The 22,450-nt window shown below is 39.9% G+C and overlaps 1 pseudogene; it reads left to right on the forward strand.

Annotated features, from left to right (window-relative positions):
- The first annotated feature begins 20,135 nt into the window (after positions 1-20,135).
- On the forward strand, positions 20,136-21,028 carry LOC102431308 (annotated as a pseudogene).
- The last annotated feature ends 1,422 nt before the right edge of the window (positions 21,029-22,450 follow it).

Raw genomic sequence — 22,450 nt, forward strand, 5'->3', positions numbered from 1 at the left:
ATAACTTCTCTTGTATATATACCCATGACTCCCTTGCCCTTGTCTTGCTTTATCATATCCATCTGGCAAAGTCTCCACTCTATTTCAATCAGATTTTCTGCCTCCTTTCAATCTGCATATGGGCAGCTAAACATGTCTGGGGGAAACACATGAAATGCCTACTGGTCTCACTTTAATTTCATGACAACTGTCCTCAAGTGGACTCTTAATGCTACTCAGTAATTTCCTTAAATTTACCCACTCATTCACTCTTCCATTCATCTAAACAAATAATGCCTTACTTTCTTTCCCAACCCTCAGTACTTCTCTTATCCTTCTTCTCAGCTGATGACCTTATTTGTTTCACTAGGAAGTAGCAGCAATCAGGTGAGAAGTTGTTTCTCATATTCCCACCACCAGCTGACCTCCATCTGTGTACACACACTTCCATCCTCCCTGTGAATATAGATGAGCTCTCTGTGCTCCTAGCTAAGGCAAACTACTCCATTTGTTCACTCAACCCCATTTCATTTCACCTACTTAATCTTATCTCTACCGTACATCATAATTATTTCCATCTTTACTAGATCATTCCATCAGCATTTCAAACATGCTTTTATTTCTCCCTTCTTAAAAATGTTTTAATCTTACTCTACAATTAGTATTTATCTCTTCAATTTTACAGAAAAACTCCACAAATGTATTGCCCATACTCATCATCTTCAATTCCTCTCCCCCAATTTCCTCTTAAATCAATTCCAAACAAGCTTTTACCCTTACCACTTCACTAAAACTTCTCTTGTGAAGGTGACCAATGACCTTCACCTTGCTTACTACAATGGTCACCTCTCAGTGCCAATTGTACTCGATTTATCAGAAGCATTTAACCCTCTATACTGCTTCTTCCTTCTGAAAATACTAGCTTTGGTTGGCCTCCATGCTCTCCTGGTCCTCTTCCACCTCACTGGCCTCTCCTTCTCAGTCTCAATGGCTGCTTCATCTCCATCTCCCTCACTTTGCAATGTTGGAATTCCCTGGGGGGTCATTCCTTGCTTAAACTCACTAATTATCAGAAAAATGCAAATTAAAACCATAATGAGATATTACCTCATACCTGTCAGAATGGCTATCATCAAAAAACCAACAAACAATAAGTGCTGGCTGGCGAGGATGTGGAGGAAAAGGAACACTAGTTCACTGCTGGTGGGAATGCAGGCTGGTGCAACTATTATAGAAAAGAGTATGGAGTTTTCTCAAAATATTAAAAATGGGACTCCCATTTGACCCAGCAACCCCACTTCTGGGAATATATCCTTAAAACCACAAAACACCAATTAGAAAGAATATATGCACCCTTATATTCATAGCACCATTATTTATGATAGCTAAGATTTGGAAACAGCCCGAGTTCTCATCAGCAGAAGAATTGATAAAAAAAAGCTGTGGGACATTTATACAATGGAATACTATGTAGCTGTGAGAAAAAGGGATCTCTTACCCTTTGGGACAGCATGGATGGACCTGGAGAATATTATGCTAAGTAAAATAAACCAATCTGAGAAAGACAGATATCACATGTTCACACTTATTTGTGGTATCTAATGAGCACAATGAATTGACCAACAAAAGAAGATCGGAAGCATGAAGGTATGGAACAGACTGACATACCTTGATGTGGGGATGGGGGGAAGAGAAGAGATAAAACAAAGAACTTATATACTTATATGCATAGCCCATGGACACGGGCAGTAGGATGTTGAAGACCTGGAAGGGGGTGTAGGGGCTGGGAGGAGGAGGGAAATGGGGGGGGGGAATGAGAGACATTTGTAATACTATCAAGAATAAAAAAATATTTTTTTTAAAAAAAAAGAGAGAATCAAGAGGGAATGTAGCCCTGCTGACACCTTGATTTTAAGCCCAGTGAGACACAGGTTGGACTTCTAACCTACAGAATTAGAAGATAATAAATTTGTGTAGTTTTAAGACACTAAGTTTGGGGTAATTTGTCATGGCAGCAATAGGAAACTAAACATGTATAATCTATAGTCATTACTACAATCCAGAAAGGTAGGTATCATTATTTTATAGAAGAAAAAACTAAGCTTCACAAAAACTGAGATCGCATAGCAAGTAAGGGACAGAGCTGGGCCTCAAAGTTCTGGCTCTTCATTTTATGCTCTATTATCAAATGCGGCCTTTCTGGTTAGGATCCAAGGCTTAGCCCACAAAACCCAATTTAACCCATAATATAGCCAAATATTATATGTTTACAAGTGTTAAAAAATAAATTTTGAAAACAAAAGTGAATCTGGTGCAACATTTCATTTGAAACATCAAAAACTGTATTTTGAAGAGGCATATTTAAATACTTTTAAAAATATATATGCATCAGTTCCTCACCATGTTCTAATACCAGCAAATGAAATATTATATACTTGCATAGTGTTTGTTTACATTGAAGATTGTTTAAGGTAAATCAGATTTAATTAAGAAAAATAAAGAGGTAGAGACTTGTGGAAAAACTAAAGGTGACTTTGGGCCATTTTCCAGGACTTTAGAGATTGAGGGCACTGGTTTTTGCTGTTGTTGTTTTATATTTTTTAATGTCTAATTTTACTTCAAAGCTTATGGATACAGATGCATCACTAGCAGTGTTCTTACCTAGCCTTGATCAGGATTGTTTTCAGCTCACAACAGAACATTGCTTTCACTCAGAAACAACCAAAAAATTGCCCTAAGCCTCAAAGCAAAATTTCATGATCCATTTTGTTTACTCTCTATCTCCTGTTTTCTGGGTTGTTGTCATTGGTGTGTGTGTGTGTGTGTGTGTGTGTGTGTATGTGTGTGTGTGTGTGTGTGTGTGTGTGTTTACTTTTTTTTGTCTTGGGCTGTGTTTTTTCTTTCTCTGCTTAGGGTATGGGTATATGTATTTGGAATTGACAAAGTACCTTCTCCTTCATTAACTCAGTTTGATTTTGCTGTTCTCAAAAACTCTTTGAGGCAGACAAAACAGATATTACAATTCATATTTTATAGATAAGGAAACCAAAACTCAGAGAGATGGAACTGGGATGCAAATCCAAGAGCATCTGAGTCGATGTTGAATTCTGTTTTCACCATAGCCTGCTATTTCATCCCCAAATGTGGAGCACTTAATCCTAGTTTAGGAAGATGCTGTGCCCAAGAGGGAAAATTTGAAGGGAAAAAAAAAACACAGGAGAACAATTATGTTGTTGTTCCTATAGAGAGAGATGGAGAGATGGAGAAGAATAAAGTCAGTGCTTTTGGAGTCTGGGGATGAGTGCATGGGTCAATCATCTCCAACCCTATGGATGGTAGATGGGGCCCAATGTCATGGGAAGGAAATGAGATTCACATTTTGCAGCATTAGAGAGTAAAGCTGACAGTAGGAAGGCCATTTATATATAAGGGATGTTCATAATTTAGTAGTTTATAAGTATGAGGAAATCCTGAAGCAAACTTTATACAAGCTATGTAAATCTCAGATCTGACTCTAATAGATCTCCCTAGTTTCATCTTCTAGTCCAGCGATTCTCAACCTGCGCATCGCAACCCCTGAAAATACATCCTGCATATCAGATATTTACATTACGATTCATAACAGTAGCAAAATTACAGTTATGAAGTAGCAACGAAAATAATTTTATAGTTGGGGGTCACCACAACATGAGGAACTGTATTAAAGGGTCGCAGCATCAGGAAGGTTGAGAACCACTGTTAGTCCATCTTTCCTTCCAATGCCAGTTTCCTTGTGCATTGAAGAAGCAAGCGCCTTCAGGTTTGGACCCCATATTTACCCTTTAGACTCAGCAACACCAAGGCTTACTCAGAGGTGTCTCAAGTTTACGCTTGCTGGGATTAGTGAACCAAACATTGTTCACCTCTTGGGCCCCTATGCCAGGGTCAATTAACCAAAGTTTCTCCTTCCTAATGAGTTGGTTCTCATCTCTTCTGAGATGTTTAGAGATATATGCCTCAAATATACTAAGTTTACTTCCTCTCTGTATTATCTCCCCACCAAACAAATGAAAAAAAAGTACCCCAACACAATTTAGTCATCAGCTTTGCTGGTAGCAAGAATCTTATATTTTCTAGACCTTAAGGTATTTTCCAAACAAACATCAGCACATCTTCAACTTTATCTAGGCTTATCTACTCAACTGAAACTTCCTTCACATCTCCAGTTTTACTTAAGGAGTACTTACAGCATTAGGATCAGAATATGATCTGCTTACTCTTACCTTTACAAAATCTTGTCTGAGATAAAAGTGATAATCTTTATCCAAAGGATTTAGCACAATGCTTGGTGATTATTATTATTATTTTTAATTTATCTTTAATGTTGAAAGTATTACAGATGTGCCCTTTTTTGTCCCATTGGCCCCTCCATCCTGCACCCATTCCTCACTCAGGCCTTCACCACACTATTGTCTGTGTCCATGGGTTATTCATATATTAGTATGCATATAAGTTCTTTGGTTAATCTCTCTCCACCCACCCACCTACCCACCCCTGCCTTGCCTCTGAGATTCATCAGTTGTTCCATGCTTCTATGTCTCCAGATCTGTTTTGTTCATCATTTTATTTTGTTCATTATATTCCACAAATTATTATTTATTCTTAATGTAATTTCTTTAATTTCATGTCACCATGACCAAATTCATAGATTTAGAGTGTTTCTAATCCTATATAATAAAAAGGCTAATATGGAAACTTTCCCCTCAACTGGGAGTTTGGTCAGGAGTTCAGCTGGGAGTTTGACCAGGTGATGGGGCGGCCCCACCCCCTGGCCAGCCTGGCCTTATCAGCCTGATCAGGGCTGGCAGGCCAGACCCCACCCATGCACTGGGCCTCTAGTGACATATATATAATTACCTAAACATCAAAAGATGAGATACTTGCCCAGATGGCATGACTCAGTGGTAAAGCCTCAACCAATGAACCAGGAGATCACGGTTCAATTCCAGATCAGGGCACATGCCTGGGTTGTGGGCTCAATCCCCAGTAGGAGAAATGCAGGAGGTAACCGAGCAATGATTATCTCTCATCATTGATGTTTCTATCTCTCCCTCCCTCTCTGAAATCAATAAAAAATATATTTTTTAAAAAGATGAGATACTTCTTATAGTGTTTCCTATTAACAATTTAGCCCAATAATGGCATGAGGGTTCTCATTACCTCAATCCCAGAACTCTCTTCTGTTTTCTGGCTGTCCAGTTCTGTTCCCTTTTGTCCTAATCATCCTTTGTGGTACATTGTAGACCCCATCTGACTTGAGGACCAATAGCATTCTGCATATCACCTATATATTAATAATTGTGTTTGTCAAATAATTCACTAACTTTTTATTTCAAAGTTAAATATGTGAATTCTAAGAACCATATAGAACCACTTCAGTTACCTGAAGGTGGGGTTTCCAGCAGTTTTAACCAACTGGAGCACAACTGTTAATGCAGAAAGAAACAAAAAAAGTCTATGAACATTGAGGGCAATAGCTATCCAAAAGCCTTCTTCAGCCTATGGATTAGATCTAATGTCAACTATGAGTATGCATTTGCTTCAAAAGTGTGATGGTCAGGTTTATGTGTCAATTTGGCTAGGTCACAGTCCCCAGTTATTCCACCCAATATTAATCTAAGTGTTTCTGTGAAGGTATTTTGTAGATGTGGTTAGCATCTACAGTCAGTTGACTTTATGTAAAGGAGATTACTCTCGATAATCTAGGTGGGCCTTGTCCAATCAGTTGAAAGAGCAAAACTAAAGTTTTCCTGAGGAAGAAGAAATTCGGCTTGTGGAATCCCAAAGAGATTCCAGCCTGCCCTTCCTGATGGCCTGCCCTACAGATTTCAGACTTGCCTAGCCAGCTTCCACAATCATGTAAGCCAACTGATAGATAAATAGATAAAGAAATATAGAGATTATAGATATATAGACATATAGATAGACTAGCTATATAAAGTATATAGTATAATATAACATTATATATAATGAATATATATATATATATATACACACACATCTATTGAAAATACATAAAAAGGGAGATAAGAAGGGGATTCTTTGAAGCTGACACACTGACAAGTAAAGTTAACAGAAAGAGAGAAGATGCCAGAATCACCAAGTCATCATGAAAAGGTTAACTTATGTTCAGTATAGTAAAGACAAATATGAGATACAATGCTTAAAAGAGCTTTCAAAATTCTGTTTGGATTCACTATCAAAAATATACCTTATATATTAAATTAAAGCCCAAGTTATAAACCTGGGAATCATTCTGGGCTTTGTAGGCTAAGTAAATGATTCTGTTCTTTATTCTAAGACAAACGGTATACCATTTAAGGATTTGTACAATGGGTGGTATGTTCAGATTTGTATATCAAACCAATCACTCTGCCTGCTGGTTGGATATCAAACTGAGAGATGAAAGTACAAGTAGAGATACTGATTAAGAAATTTGCAATGGTCCAGACCAGGTGAGAAAAGATGATGGCTGGAACTAGGGTTGTGGCATCAGAGATAAAGAGAAGTGAACAGATGCAGCTATATTTTGCAGGTCGAAGTAATGGTTGGGACTTCCTGCAGGATTGAATATGAGGGTGAAAAAGTGGGATGTGTCAAAGATGACTGCTAGGTTTCTGGCTCATGGAACAACATAGGGAAAGTTTTCATCAGTTGAGACAGAAAACATTGGAAGAGGGCCAGGTTTGGTTGAAGGGGGTGGTAGAGAGAAAGGGAGAGTAAGAAAAGCATGAGGTTATTTTAAGACCTGTTTCAATTGAAATTTCTGGGAACCATCTGAGAGGAAATGTCAGGCTGGCAGTTATATGTATAAGAGCAAAATTTTGGTCTGAAGATACAAACATGTGAGTCAACTGCCTGTGGGTGGTCATTGAAGCAGAGGCTGTAAATGAAATAACCTAAGGAGAAAGTAAAGAGTGAGAAGAGAGAAATAGCCTAGGATTGAGCTCTAAGGAGCTTTACTATTTAATGGCTGGATACATATGCCTGTTCATGATATAGGCTCTATAAATGTTTATTGAACTCCCCATATTAAAAAGGTTCTGATGCACCTGTTGTTGTTGACTGAACCCATATAGATCCAAAACACATATCTTCAAATGTTACAGTTGACTCTGACCTGAAATATCTTCCATCCACTTGATACCAATCCAGCCTTCCCCACAGAGATATGGGATATTTCTGCCAAGTGGTACTGAGCTTCATTAAAACTGAATCTGTTTCTCTCTTGCTTTCTACTGCAATGCAAAATATAATGTACACAGGCTAGTTCATTCATGCACTTTCTACCCTTCAAAACTATACCTTGTACCAAATGAAATTAGATGGCTAGATTCCTCGTATTATAATTTAAAATAATATTGGTTTTTATAAAATAAACACATTTTATAAAATTTACATCGGCATTTTATACCTTGACTACATTTCTCTGATTTAAATATTTATTGGAAGGCCTACTCTTTGCCCAACCATGAGGGGAATCAAAGATAACCAAAAGATGTGATTTCTACATTCAAAGAACTTTCAATTTATTTAGAAAGGTAAGACAAATATTCATGACACAAGAAAATAAAAGACCACATGAACCAAGTGTATATTGCACAGCATAGGGCCCTAAGGTCTATTAGAGTTTAGAGCAAAAAGCTCTAATTTATATTCACAGAATAAGGCACCAGAGAGACCTGATGGAGTTGTGCTGCTCTCACAGCACCACTCTTCTTGCTCCTAAGAAGAACTGGACAGAAACCATATTTGGCAAACATATCTCTAGAGAAGAAGGTTCCACAACCACCTGCAGAAACCAATTCAATTTCACATAATAGAATTTGAACTTCTTTTCAATGATTTAAGCCACTTGAGAGTTTTACAAGTCAGTTCCTAAATTAATTTAGCATTTATCTTCCAGACAGGCTATTACAGCTAACAATAAACTCCCATTAAAGAAATTCAGATGAATGTGGCTGAGGAAAGGAGTTCCTCATTTCTCACCTCACTTGACTTTTCTGCAGCATGTGACACTTAACCAATCAGCCCTGCTCCCCACCCTCCAGACACTCTTCTGGTTTCCTTCCTATCTCTCTGACTGCTCAGCCTCAAGCTCAGGTTCTGACACATAGTAGGCACTCAACAAATATTTTTGAATGATTGAATGCTTTTTAGTCTCTTCTTCACTGACTCCCATTTTCATCCAATATTGAAAAGTAATAATCTCCCCACCCAAGTTTCCATTTCTAACCATCTTCTTCTCTGCTATACCTGTTCTTCATGAGTGACCTCATCTGCGCCCATGGCTTCAGCTTCCACCTGTACACTGATGACACCTAAATGCATATTTTCATCTATCCTCTAAATCCCATATTTTCAACTGCCTATAGGTCTGATTCAGCCAATTCAACATCAATATTTACAAAACTGAACTCATTCTTTTTCTCCTTAAAGTTATATTAATATGTTCCTATGTTATGAATATGGGTTTACAGTCCCACTATCTCTTCAGTCACTAGGGCTAAAACCTTCTAAAGCATCTTCAATCCCTCTCAATCCCAAGGTTTGATCAGATACCAGGTCATATCAATTTTCCCTCTATGTTATCACTGGTATCTGTCTCTTGCTCTTCGTTTTCACTGCCATAGCATTGTCTGGATTCTTATCATTTCTAATTCACTAGCATTCCTTATAATAATTCATCTCTCTAATTTATTTTTTACCCTGTTATCAAAATAAAACTGAAAGCATATAACTCTCATCCAAAAAAGTCATTATTTTTATAAATCACTTTTTGGCTTCTAAAGTTGTTTTGTCAACTCTATATCAATTAAGAGTGATTTTGGCTGTAAGTAATAGAAACCCCAACTAACTCATATAAAGAGAGGTCTATTTTTCTCACATAAGTTAGAGGTAGGTTGTTGCTGGCACTGATTTATTGGTATCATCAAGAGCTCAGCGTCTCTTCTGATATTTCTGCACTGCCATCCATACTCAACATTTTGGGTTTTCATCTTCATTGCTGCCATAAACTAGCTGTAAGATGGCTATTTGAGCCCCAGGTATTATGTCTGCATTCAATGCAGAAACTAAGGTGCAGTTGACAGCATTAGCAATGTCTCTATATTTTCTTCAGGAAAAAAATCTCTGCTAGAAGCCCCTCATCAGTCTTTTGTTTATGTATCATTAACCATAAGTGTGTTATTATTATGTAGTTATCTGGACCTCCAAGGGAGACTGCCCATCTATTTGGCTTTTCAAGCCTCTGTTGTAGATGCAGGCAAGGGAAGAAAGGAATGGGAACAGTGAAGATGTTGAGTTATTGAGCTCACAGTGTCTACCACATTCCCCTTTCATTTTAACGATACTAAACTGTATGAGTAGAATCATTATCTTCATTTTCAGGTTAAGGAAATTGAGGAGCAGAAAGTTTAGGTGATTTTTCCAAGGTCACAGCTAGCCAGTGGTAGTGTCATAGATACCTATTTATGATTCATACTGAGAGTTTTACCACACCACTGCTTTGTGAAATGAAGTCCTATCTCAGGAAATATTCCAAGCTCCATGGAATTCAAGGCCCTCAGGAATTTCACCCCAAGCTACCATTCCAGATTCATCTCTCATAACACCCTTCTACACTCCTTATGCACTTTCAAAATTATTGGTTGCCCCTTGACTGTGCTAGATAACTGTATACTGCCATTCCTTCACATATGCTGGTCCCTCAATATGGAATGACCTTTCTTTTCAACACTTGTCCCAACAGCACCCTGAGGCTTTGGTTTTTTTTTAATTGAATTCTTATTCATACTGTAAGATCCAGGTTAAATTTTGCCTCTTAGCTGAAACAATCCTTACTTATTGCATAAGTCATAACTATCTATTATTTCTGCCAGAAGCCCCAAGCTCTTTTAGCGTACTTTCTTTTACTCTATCATAATAATTGCTTATTTTGCTATCTGTCTCCATCATAAGCTCCTTGAAGGCTTCTGAGTCTTATTTATCTCTGTAACCATGCCCTGAGTACCCATGTTGCAGAAATTACCAGGTAACCAGAACACACACAATGGGTACTCAAAAGATTCAAGAAAAACCCTTTATTTGCTGGTGCACTAGTGCAGTGACTTGGGAAGTCATTCTCCAAAGCCTAAGCATTAATGTGGGGGAGATTTCCCTTTTATCCCCTTAGTTTCTTTGTCTCCCAAATATGGACCAGGCTTCTGGACTTTTCATGGGCTTTGCAGCCCCCATGGGTTGGAATGGGGGAAGTGAGATTATGACCAACTGTCCAGGCTAGCTGGCACCAGCAGTTAATCATCTGTGGCAGCTTTTTATGACCCCTGCAGATAAACAGGTTCTGCAAGGCTAGATAGGAAACAAGTGGAAAGGGGGTTGGGGCTAGCAAGCATATGCATTGGAATGCAGGTTGGGGGGAGTGGGGTCAGGCTGCCTTCACACCCAGACAGCACCAAACACAGAGAACAAGGCCAGCAAACATTTTTTTTGTAACAGCTTGAGATATAATTCACATACCATGCAATTCACTCATGTAAATTGTACAATAACTGAATGGGTTTTAGTATATTCACAGAGTTGTACAATGATCACCACAATCAGTTTCAGAATATTCACGCTGCCTTAAAAAAAATCTCCTACTCTTTAGCTATCACCCTACAATTCCCCATTGGCAAGAGCCCCAGACCTAAGCAAGCAATGATCAATGTGTCTGTATAGATTTGCCTATTCTGTACATCCTATCTAATAAAGAGGGAATATGCTAATTGCCCATCATGCCATTGCAAAGATGGTGGCACCCACAGCCAATAAGGAGGGAATATGCTAATTGACTGCTCTGCCCTCAAAGATGGTGACACCCACAGCCAATAAGGAGGGAATATGCTAATTGGCTGCCACACCCTCAAAGATGGCGACACCCACAGCCAATAAGGAGGGAATATGCTAATTGGCTGCCACACCCTCAAAGATGGCGGTGTCCACAGCCACAAGATGGTGGCGCCCAGTCCCATCAGCCCTGCCTCTGGAGTGTCCCAGTCCCCTCAGCCACCCAGGGCTGGCCCGAGGCACAGGCAAGCATCAGATGTCGCTGCCCAGCAGCCCAGGGCCACCCGAGGCTCAAGTAAACAGGGCCGGCAGAGGCTTGCACTGCTGGCAGTGACAGCAGCAGAGGTGTGATGGGGGCATCACCTTCCCCTGATCACCGGGTAGCCTCCCATCCCTGAGGGCTCCTGGACTGTGAGAGGGGGCAGGCTGGGCTGAAGGATCCCCCCTCCAGTGCATGAATTTTCCTGCACTGGGCCTCTAGTTTCATATAAATTGAATCATATATGTTCTTTTGTATCTGACTTTTTCACTTAGCATAATGTTTTCAAGATTCATCCGTGTTGTAGCAAGAATCAGTACTCTATTTCTTTTTGTAGCCAAATAATATTCCATTGTGTGGATATTCCATATTATTTTATCCATTCATCAGTGGATGTACATTTGGGTTGTTTCTACTTCTGACTACTACGAATAATGATGCTATAAATGGAGGTGTAAGCATATCTGTTTAAGACCCTGCTTTCAATTATTTTGTGTACATTCCCAGAAGTGGAATTACTGAGTCACATGGTAACTCTATACTTAACTATTTGAGGAACTGCCAGCTTGTTTTTCACAGCTATGTCATTTTACATTCTCACCAGAAATGTATGAGGGCTTTGATTTCTCCACATCCTTGCTAATGCTTGTTATAATGCTTGCTATTGTCTGACTGTTTGGCTATAGGCATCTTAGTGTTTGTGAAGTAGTATCCCATTGTGGTTTTGATTTTTTCCTTAATGACTAATGATATTTAGCATCATTTTATGTGCTTGTTACCCATTTTTTATCTGGGGGGGTTGAGCTGGAGGAAAGGGAGAAAGAGAGAGAGAGCAGTTAGGAATTGGTGGAAAACTATTTGTTAGTCTCATATAAACTTAAGTGGTAGTTATTATGGAGGGAAGACAAATTTGGGCGATAATTAGGAAGAATGAGAGGACTTGATGTTTGATTCAATGTCAATAAAACAGAAGGGGCAGAGTAAAGGACTCTAACTTAGAGAATTAGGTGAATTATAGAATCATTAAAAAGAGAGGGAATACAAAAGGTTTAAGAAGGCATAATTTTGTTTAGGACTTGTTGAGCTTGGAGTGCTCATAGCCCATCCATCTATAGCAGCCTAGAATGTCTTTAGAAGTAGAGATTTACAGCTGTAAGATAAGGGCAAGATATCTTGATTGGATTTAATCATGTGCCTGGAGATGATAACTGAAGCTATAATAACAGATGAAATAGCTTAATGAGAGAACATAGAGTGAGAAAAGAGTGTCAGGGGTATAAGTGCTGAAGAACAAGAGTTTCTAAGAGACAGAGGAGGAAAAACAAACAAATAAGACTGGCAGAGGTTGATGGGGAAGAATATTCAAGAGATAAAACTTTTAAGAAGCAGGGGAAAATTCAAAAGAACCCAATACTACCAAGAGTTTGGGGAAGAATGAGAATGGAGAAAAGACCATTGGAGTTATCAATTAAATAGTATTTGGTCATGGACAGGTTTAAGAAAATTTCAGTTGATAAGGAGAAAGCTGAAAAGTGACTGGAAAGCAATTATGAAGATACCATGATGATGAAATACACTTAAGAAGCTTGGTGAAGGGACGGAGCAAGGAGGTAGTTGTAAGAATAAAATTAGTTCAAGTGAGATAATGTATGTGAAAGTTCTGTTTTAAAAAAGCACAGAACAGCTATTATTCTGTTAAGCAAGGGCTATTCTGCACAAAAGATAAAAGGCACTCCACCAGCATGTGAATGAAGTCATTAGATAAAGGAAATGGAGTTCCTGTTTTCATGGAAGTCGCAGCACTGTTTATTCATGTATGTTTTCAGGAATCTAATTAAGAATTACTCCCTCAGGTTGATTTGGCAGCTTCCTTTGATAACCTGAGTAATAGAGGGCAACAAGATATTGCATTAAGCAAAAGGTTATGAGCTTGTCACTGTCTTTTAATCTAGGAAATTGAGGCTCTACATATATAAAGATCAAGGGGTTTGATGACTTTGTACACTAAACTGATCCTGATTTAATATAGTGTTGACCCAGCCTGGATCTCCCAATCAACCACAAAGTAGCTTGATCAAATCACACTTCAAATACACTTTTATACCAAGAGGGGAGGGGAGAGAGAGAGAGAGAGAGAGAGAGAGAGAGAGAGAGAGAGACTTATTGTGTAAAACTAATCAGGCTATAGAAATTAATAATATTAATAAACTGGACCTGTGGTACTAGTTTTCTACCATTTCGATGTCCTCTGAAATACAGAAGATGAATCACTCTGACAACAATTATAATACCTTTTACAATTAACAAAGCCCCTCCAATCCATTCTATCATTTGATCCTAACAACCCCACAAAGTAGACTGTGCAGTGATTATAGTCCCATTTTGCAGTTGCAAAATCTAAAGTTCTGGGGTAAGTGACTTCTGGACGTGGCCCAGACATTATGTAGCAAAGCCAGAGCTCCTCCCCAGCTCTCTTGACTCTGAGTCCAACACTCATTCTGCTAACTACATAGCCAGTCTAAACGAACAGCAGTCAAATGGTTCTGTGACTCCAGTGGCAACACAAGTACAACACTAAGAAAATAGAAACAGGTGCTCAATAATATTTTGTGGCCTGTCTGTAAAGCTTAGCTTTTGTTCCTTAGAGTTATTTTTTCTTCCTGAACTGCATATCACTCATGTACATTCTCGTTGCATTATGTGAAGATTCTTTTTTTAATATAGACAGTCTTGCCCATGCTGAGCCCCTGTCTGATTTTCTGAACAATGCTCCTCACTTTGTTAAATCTTCCTAGGTTTCTTACTCATCTACCCCTCACATTCAGCTGAGAAAAGCCACCACACCTGTGAATCTCACATTCTGAAATTTGAATCACAATTTGGACTTATTTCCATGTATATTATTGCTGTTGGGATATAAGATAAGAGAAATGGTCGCATTAGAGAAATGAATTCAGCATAATAAAGTTCATTTTCAATTGTGACTGCCCGTTATACAGTCCTTTGGCTAGTATTACAGACAGATATCATGCAATAAAATTTTTATGATATCAAGTTAGCTTTTTGGCAGACTACGACAGCTAATTAGTATTCTTGGATCTCTTTCTATATTTGTGATTCAACTCTAGATGTTGGATAATAGGTGGTCTGGCCTTTGTGCCATTAAAATCCACAATAATATTTCTGTGCAAATCCTGATTATTGAGAAGGAAGTGCTCCTTCTTAACACCTGACACTATTTTGCCCTGAATTAGTAAGCCTAGTTCAGGATTAGCCAGGGAATGAAAAAAGAAGGAATGTATCACATAAAAGGAAAGAGTTGCAGAGGAGGAGAAGGAGGCAAATCTCAATTTTAGTTTAAGAGTAGTAGTTGCAAAGAACATTTTAAGATGACCTAAAACAGGATACAGAAGGTTCATATAAAAGTCTTATGTGGCATTGTGTTTGTGTGTGTGTGTGTGTGTGTGTAATGAATCATTTTATTTTCAAAATCAGTTTCATTTTGTTTCATTTATTTCCTAAGTTTTATTATCTGAGAGTTGACTCTTATTTGCTGAAGCAAAATTAGAAGTTCAAGAGGTCTTCCTCTAACAACCAGTCTAACACCTTCCAGACTTTTGCCCCATCAAACTCATCTTTTAAATTTCTACCAGTGATCTTCCCAAGAACAAATCTGACCATTTTTGTTTAAATGCTTCAGTGGTTCCACCACTCATTCCCACACACCCTATCATTTAGCCATACCAAATTAATAAGCCACTATGAAAACACATTGTTGTTTAGTGAGTGATCCATTTATTAATCTGTACTCTTTGGGTTTGCTCAATACAAAACTCAATTTGGACAAGCTTAGACAAAAAAAAGGAAATCACTGAAAGGAATAAAGCTGAGGGATCTGGTTTTCTGCAGGGACATAGCTGGGTATCAGAAACAACTGGAGCTAGGGAATTACTATCTCTCCATGATCTCCACTCCTCCCTATCTCTCACCCCAACTTCTGCCTTCAGCTTTGTTCTCTTTCACTGCACATCAGCATCCTTTATATGATGAAAACCATGACCAGCAACACCTCCTGAGTTTTTCCTGTTACTACATCTGCCAATAGACAGACACTGAATTTATTTATTCTAGTTTAAAATACAATACTTAGATTCCACATATGAGTGAGATCATGTGATACTTATCTTTTTCTGACTGACTTATTTCACTTAACATGATACTCTCCAGGTTCCTCCATGCTATCTCAAAGGGTAAGAGATCCTTCTTTGTATAGCTGCATAGTATTCCATGGTATAAATGTACCACAGCTTTTTCATCCTTTCATCTACTGATGGGCACTTGGGATGTTTCCAGGTCTTAGCTATTATAAATTGTGCTGCTATGAACATAGGGTTGCATAACTTTTTGTCTGATTGGTATTTTGGGACTTAGGATATATTCCTAGAAGTGGGAGACATGGAAGCATGGAAAAGAGTGCAGAATCTCAGATGGAAGGTGGGGGAGGGTAGGAGGGTGGGAGGTAATCAACTAAAGACATTGTATGCATATATGCATAACCCATGGACAAAGACAATAGGGTGCTGAATACCTGGGGCAGAGGGCAGGGGCAGGATGGAGGGGGTCATTGGGGAGAAAAGAGGGACACATGTAATACTTTCAACAATAAAGATTTATTTTTAAAAAATACAATAGAGACTTCTGGTCAAGATGGCAGTGTAGGTAAATGCAGTACAAGAGTCTTATATGCATGCATATAAGCATAAGTGATGAACGCAAGCAACAGGGGGTGAGGGTGAGGGCAAGACTGGGGGGTGGGGGACAATGGGGGAATAAGGACACATTTGTAATACCTTATTCAAAGAAAAAAAGTAAAATAATTAAAATTTTTAAAAAAGAATCCTCAAACAACCACATCAAAATTACAACTAAACTACAGAACACACATCATTTAGAACTGCCTGAAATCTAACTGAATTAAAGTTCTATAACTAGAATATTTAAAGAAGAAGTCACATAGAGACTGGTAGGAGGGGTGGATATGCAGAACAGGCTGGTCCCATACTGACATATGGAGTATAAAAATTGGGAGGGCCCTGGTTGGTGTGGCTCATTTGGTTGGAGCATTGTCCCATAAACCGAAAGGTTGCATGTTTGATTTCCAATAAGGGCACATACCTAGGTTGTGCCCAGTCCCCAGTTGGGTTGCATATGAGAGGCCCCCAGTTGGGTTGCATATGAGAGGCAACCAATCAATGTTTGTCTCTCACATTGATCTCTCTCTCTCTCTCTCTTTCTCTCTCTAAAATCAATAAAAACATATCCTCAGGTAAGGATTTTAAAAATTAGTGGGATATCTCATCTGCAGATCTCCCCCCAGCCCATGGTTTCAAAGCTAGAATGATAAGTACCCATAACTCCTGGTTGTAAAAACCAGTGGGGATGGTGGCTGAGTGAGACAGAGGGCTGTTGGAGTCCCAGGCGGTTCCTTTTAAAGGTCCTAAATCCAGACTTACTTGAACTCAGTCCCACTGACCTCCAGCATGCTGGGGCAATAGCTTGAAAGAAACAAGGGACATATGGGGAGGAACTGCATTGTGTGGCATTAGGGTGAGATTTGGGGCGGGGGGGAAGGTGGGGACAATATTCTGCTAGACAAAAGTGCTGACAGAGACCTAGGTTGTGGTTTGATCCCTGGTTGGAGTGCATTCAGGAGGCAACCAATCAATGTTTCTCTGATCTCTCTCTCTCTCTCTCTCTCTCTCTCTCTCTCTCTCTCTCTCTCTTTCTCTCCCATTTCTCCCATCTCTCCCCTCTCTCAAAAATCAGTGAAAAAACAACACATATCCTTGAGTGAAGTTTTTGGGGTTTTTTTAAGTACTGGAAGAGGCCATTGTTCATTTTCTGAGATCCCCACCCCCCACAACAGAGCCAACAGTTGGGTACCATATCTGAATCGTCATACATCTGGTTATCACTGTCTGCCCCACCCTGATGATTCCTTGAGATCCAACCCAACCAAACTTGTGGGCCCACCAAAGCTGATTCCAGTGGCTTTTCCATACAAATGGCCTACCTTGGCTCACACTTGAGACTTAACTAAAATCTCTGAAACAAGCAGCATCTGGCCTCCGTGTGCCCCATACCTCTTGCTAAGTGGCCCCAGGGCCAGCACTAGCAGCATTCCACCTTGGTTCTCAGCTTGATGTATCCAGGGCACCTCCAAACCCAGCACAAGTAGCAGCCATCTGCAGATCACTCTGTAGCTTGTGCCGGATGGCCTCAGGCAAGGCACTCGGTAGACAATTTCAGACCATGCCAGATTACAACCCTACCACCTTCATGGTTGAAACACTCAAGGGGTGAACTTGGTGAGCACCAAAGCCCCACTGAAGCAAGTCCTGCTCCATAGGGGCTTCTCCTGCACAGCAGCTTCTCCACCCTAGTCACGGCCAGTCCTTGCAGACAATTGGACTGAGGGTCAATCTCTCCAAGTGATGTCAACAGCAATAAAGGCTCAATTACAACAGGACAGTGAACACAGCCCACACAGGAACACATCTACAGTGCCCAGGAAGGATACGACCCTGGATACTAGAGGATATTTACTACACAAGGCCACTATACCAAGTCCAGGAGAAATAGCAGCTCTACCTAATACATAGAAACATAGGGAAGCAGCCAAAATGTGGAGACAAAGACATAGGTCCCAAATAAAAGTACATGAGAAATCTTCAGAAAAAGAACTAAATGAGATAGAGACAGGCAAACTACTAGAGTTCTAAACAATGGCAATAAAGATGTTCAAGGAAATTAGTGAGTAATTCAAGGAACTTAGTGAAAACTTCAATAGCATGAAAAAGGATATAGTAATCATAAAAAAGAACCAGTCAGAAATGAAGAATAAAATAACTGAATCAAGAATAATCTACAGGGAATCAACAGTAGAGTAGATAAAGCTGAGAATCAAATCAGTGATTTGGAATATAAGAAGGCAAAAAACACCCAATCAGAACAGCAGAAAGAAAGAAGAATCCAAAAGATCCTCTGGGACAACTTCAAGTGTACCAACATTTGCATCATGTGGGTGCTGGAATGAGAAGAGAGAGAGAGCAAGAAATGGAAAATCTATTTGAAAAAATAATTACAGAAAACTTCCCTAACCTGGTGAAAGAAACAGACATATAAGTCCAAGAAGAACAGAGAGTTCTAAACAAGATGAACTCAAAGAGGCCCACACTAAGACACACCATAATTAAAATGCAAAAAATTAAAGACAAAGAGAGAATTTTATAAGCAGCAAGAGAAATGCAATTAGTTACCTACAATGGAGCTCTCATAAGACTGTCAGCTGATTTCTCAACAGAAACTTTACAGGTCAGAAGGTAGTGGCAAGAAATATTAAAAGTGATGAAAAGCAGAGACCTACAACCAAGATTACTCTACTCAGTAAAGCTATCATTTAGAATTGAAGTACAGATAAAGACTTTCCCAGATAAGAAAAAGCTAAAGGAGTTCATCACCACCAAACCAGTATTATATTAAATGTTAAATGATCTTCTTCAAGAAGAAAAAATGATATAAAAATATGAACAAAAAGTGGTAATAAATACATGTCTATCACCAATTGAATCTAAAAAAATAAATGAACAAGCAGAATACAAACAGACTCATAGATACAAATAACATTTTAATGGTTTCCAGATGGGAGGGGTGTTGGGGGATGGGTGAAAAAGATGAAGGGATTAAGAAGTACAAATTGGTAGTTACAGAATAGTCAGTAGGATATACCAATCAGAAAGGATATATGCACCCCTATGTTCATATCAGCACAATTTACAATAGCTAAGATTTGTAAACAGCCTAAGTGCCCATCAGCAGATGAGTGGATTAGAAAACTGTGGTACACCTACACAATGGAATACTGCACTGTTGTAAAAAAGAAGGAACTCTTACCATTTGCAACAGCATGGATGGAACTGGAGAGCATTATGCTAAGTGAAATAAGCCAGTCAATGAAAGAAAAATACCACATGATCTCACTCATTTATGGATAATTAAGACCATTATAAACTGATGAACAAATATAGATACAGAGGCAGAGCAACATTGAACAGACTGTCAAACTACAGCAGGAAGGCTGGGGAGGGTTGGGGGGGGTGGGTAAGAGATCAACTAAAGGACTTGTATGCATGCATATAAGCATAACCAATGGACACAAGACACTGGGGGGTATGAGAGGCCAGGGGAAGGTCAAGGGGGAAAAAAAGGAGACATATATAATACTCTTTGTAATACTTTAAGCAATAAAACAATTTAAAAAAAAGAAGTACAAATTGGTAATTAGAGAATAGTCAGTAGGATATAAAATGCAGCATGGAAAATATCCTATCTAATAAAGAGGGAATATGCTAATTGACCCTCACACCATCACAAAGATGGCGGCGCCCACAGCCACAAGATGGTAGCGCCCAGTCCCCTCAGCCCTGCGGGGTGGCAGGCGCATGGCAAGGCCGGGCCCGCCTGTGCCACGTGCCTGCCTCCGGAGTCCCCTCAGTCCCCCAGCCACCCAGGGCCAGCCCAAGGTGCAGGCAAGCTTTGGTTGGCAGCTGCCCAGCCACCCAGGGCCAGCCCGAGGCTCAGGTAACCAGGCCGGCAGAGGCTTGAGCTGCCAGCAGTGGCAGCAGCAGAGGTGTGATGGGGCGTCGCCTTCCCTTGATCGCTGGGTCACCTCCCGCCCCTGAGGGCTCCCGGACTGTGAGAGGTGGCAGGCTGGGCTTGAGGGACCCCCCTCCAGTGCATGAATTTTCATGCACCAGGCCTCATAAGATTGTAATAACTATGTAAGGTGGCAGATGCATACTAGATTTACTGGCGTGATCACTTAGTAAGTTATATAATGTTTAATCATTGAGGTGTACACCTGAAACTAATACATTATTGTGTGTCGATTGTAATTGAAAAATTAAAAATGGGGAGGAAGCATGACTGCTTCCAGGATTTGGCCAGGCTTGCATGCTGAATTGTCAACAACATGCAGTCTGATGACGTTATCTGGAATACATTAGGAAACAAGTAACTTTGCTCCTTCGAAATAAGAACTAAGACACAGAGCTTTTGCAGAACTGAATACAGCCTGACTAGACTGTGTAACCTATTGCCTTGTCCCCTGGTAAACAATTAGTATGCCACTATCAAAGAAGATAAAGGACAGTGCTAGTTGTATATGAAGGTGATAAAACAGGTAGCTTTTCCTAGGCATCTCTGGGAACGAGTCTGGCTTCATAATAATGATGAGAAAGCATTAGAGCCAATAGATGAAAATCTAATTTACTGGCCCCATTTCATTCAACACAAGTGTAAGCTGAGTTTCACCATGATTACCCAGTACCTACTTTGAATTTGAAAACTTACACTAAAGTGACAGGGGAAACTTGTTCCTTTGAGTGAGAAGGTGGAGCAGAGGGGAAAAAAGAAGAGAGGAAAAGGCATTAATCGCTGCTCAGCTGGACAATGTCATTGAAAAGGAATTGCTGGGGAGACTTAAACAAGGTATGTATGGGGACATCTACAACTTCCCCATTCATGCCTTGGACAAGGCCGTGGAATAGCAGGAGGCAGAGAGTGACTCAGATGCTGAGGAAAAAGATAAGGAAGATGATGAGGAAGATGTGGGAAAAATAAAGTTTGTGAAAGTTAATGAGGTAGATGAGAGTGACATAAGAGATTTTGAGGATATGAATAACCTGGATGCCAGCAGTGATGAAGATCAGAATGAGAAATCCTCTAGTGAGGAAGAAGAAAAAGCGCTTGATGCCAAGCACAAATGCAAATACCTTTGAAAGGACCTTTATGAAGAAATGAGCATATGTGGCAATAGAGTATGAGCAGGAGACAGAGCCTGCGGCTAAGGCCAAAACCATGTGATTTCTGTTCATCACTTGACATTTATAACAGGACTGAACATTTTGAACTTTATTCTCATCACATACATACCTCCAGTTTTTACTCTTTATATTGTATTTAACCCAATATTTGTGTGTTTTATATTTATGCCACTCTGTAGAGCAATAAATCTTGGAGGATGTGGAGGAAATCCTTAAATTGTAAACAGAGTATTTTTATAGCTTTGGCATGTGTTGAAGTGACAGTTTGAGTACGAGAAGCTCAACAGATGAGTTTGTGGTTGTAAGTATTTCTAAATTTTAAATGCTAACCACCATGAGTGCCTCCCACAACTTTATTCAGAAATGTCCAGACTTCAATGTTTTCTTTTTCTTTCCCTACTTGTATGGGAGTGAAAGGGAAGAAGGAAAAAGAAGATCTAAATTATAATGTCCAGTATAAAAATACCTTTTTTTCTTAAATAATTCCATTTATACAAAAAGAAATCCTCTTCTCTTTAGGAAAGTAATTCAAATTACTCCCACTGTAGGGAGTACCTTCAGAAACCCACTGTAATTTTCTGATATAGTTTACCACCTTGCTGTCTTTGCAGCTTTGGGGAATTTTAGCCAGGAGACTCTGAAACATTAAACCAAATAGGCTTTGATTTTTATTTTTTTTCTTTGCCTTGGTTCTTCTTTCTTGGTACCATACTCAAAGGAAAGATTGGATGACACCAGGGGACAGTTCCCAGAACAAGTGTAACTGTAAAAACTAACAGCATGCTTGGAAATGTCCTACTGGCACGTGGAGAAGCAGCTCAATACCAGCTAAGGTGAATTAGATGAGATCTAGGACTTGAAAACTGCCTGAGATTAAAGATCCAAGATGAAGTTTAATCTGAATAAACTAATAAAACAACAAACTATGCTCTCTCTAAATATTTTTAGAATATGAATTCATTTTCATGCTGTCTTATATCTTTCCAACTGAAGACTTCTAAATAGGGTAATAAATGAGGCAATAGTTTATTAAATACTAGAGGCCCGGTGCACAAAAATGTGTGCACTCAGGGGGGGGGGTCCCCCAGCCCGGCCTGTGCCCTCTCGCAGTCTGGGACCCCTCGGGAGATAACGACCTGCTGGCTTAGGCCTGCTCCCGGGTGGCAGAGGGCACGCCCAATCCCTAGGTGCAGCCCCTGGTCAGGCTCAGAGCTGGGCCGATTGGGGAGTTGGGGCGCCGCCCCCTCATGCACAGAGCAGGGCGGATCAGGAGGTTGCGATGCCACCCTCAGTCACGCTCAGGGTAGGGCCGATTGGGGGGTTGGGGCACCGCCCCCTGTCACACTCAAGGCAGGGTCAATGGGGAGGTTGCGGCGCCACCCCCTGTCATGCACAGAGCAGGGCCGATCAGGGGGTTGGGGTGCTGCCCCCTGTCACTCACAGAGCAGGGCCCATCAGGGGG

Source organism: Myotis lucifugus, unplaced genomic scaffold, assembly GCF_000147115.1.
Source record: "Myotis lucifugus unplaced genomic scaffold, Myoluc2.0 scaffold_2, whole genome shotgun sequence".
NCBI classification, from domain to species: domain Eukaryota; kingdom Metazoa; phylum Chordata; class Mammalia; order Chiroptera; family Vespertilionidae; genus Myotis; species Myotis lucifugus.